At 43.4% G+C, this 1,099-nt stretch overlaps 1 pseudogene; it reads right to left on the bottom strand.

Moving 5' to 3' along the window:
• Positions 1 to 303: 303 nt before the first annotated feature.
• LOC103085492 (synaptosomal-associated protein 23 pseudogene) lies at positions 304 to 781 on the bottom strand (annotated as a pseudogene).
• Between the last annotated feature and the right edge of the window lie 318 nt (positions 782 to 1,099).

The raw sequence follows: 1,099 nt of genomic DNA, 5'->3' as shown, positions 1-1,099 counted from the left end.
TGAAAGCAGAAGAACCTGCTAAGTAAATGGAGAGAATGAAAAACAACACCATATATGATGTATGGATACCAACCTAAGAGTGTGGACTGAGAAAGAAAATACTAGAAGGAAAACTAAGCAGCAGTCTACCCTCAAGGGAAAAAGAGAAAATAAAAGAATAGGGGGGCTGTTACTCCTAGATCTTCTTCCACATCATCTCCGATTAGAAGAGTGTGGAAACAAAATTTCAAACTCCGGAAAGGTAGTGACTTTGAAGGAGGAGCTAGGGAAGTGAATAAATGATAAAGAAGTACAGCAGTAGCTTTAGCTGTGAATGACTTTCTTTGCTCTGGCATTGGCATTGTCAATACGACCTTTGTTGGTGTCAGCCTTTTCTGTGATCCGTTCTATTTGTCGATTTTGAGCCTCAATCTCATTGCCCATGTCCAGGGCCATGTTTTTTAGATTTCCTAGGATACTGCCCACTTGATTCAGGTTCTCGTCCATTTTGTCTTCCCTGGCATCATTTGTTAATACTATTACATAGGCATATACAAAGACCACAGCACTAGTTTAGTTCTGTTAAAGTCTTCTCTGCTTCTCTCATGTCTTCGTTTATTTGGTCCATGCCTTCTTCTATGTGTTTTAGTTGTTCCCCTTGTTCATCCAGCATAGTGATAGTCTTGATTCGTGCATCCTGAGACTCAATGTCTAAACCCAGGATTCTCCTTGTACCTTCCAGAGACTCATCAGTAACCTGATTAGCCCTCAGCTGAATTTCTTCTGCCGACAGATTATCCATGATGAATTAAAACTCTTAATAGGGCTTCCCTTGTGGCGCAGTATTGAGAGTCCCTCCTGCCGATGCAGGGGACACGGGTTTGTGCCCCGGTCCGGGAAGATCCCACACGCTGTGGAGTGGCTGGGCCTGTGAACCATGGCCGCTGAGCCTGTGCATCCGGAGCCTGTGCTCCACAACAGGAGAGGCCACAACAGTCAGAGGCCCGCATACTGCAAAAATAAAAAAAATAAAATAAACTTATAAAAGGCAGAGCAAAATCTCTACTAGTTTCACAATCTTTAGGAAAAAAACATTTCCCTGTGCCCTCCATCCTGCTGA

This window comes from Lipotes vexillifer, unplaced genomic scaffold, assembly GCF_000442215.2.
Source record: "Lipotes vexillifer unplaced genomic scaffold, Lipotes_vexillifer_v1.1 scaffold913, whole genome shotgun sequence".
Taxonomy (NCBI): Eukaryota; Metazoa; Chordata; class Mammalia; order Artiodactyla; family Lipotidae; genus Lipotes; species Lipotes vexillifer.
This window is presented reverse-complemented; position numbering and strand designations above follow the sequence as displayed.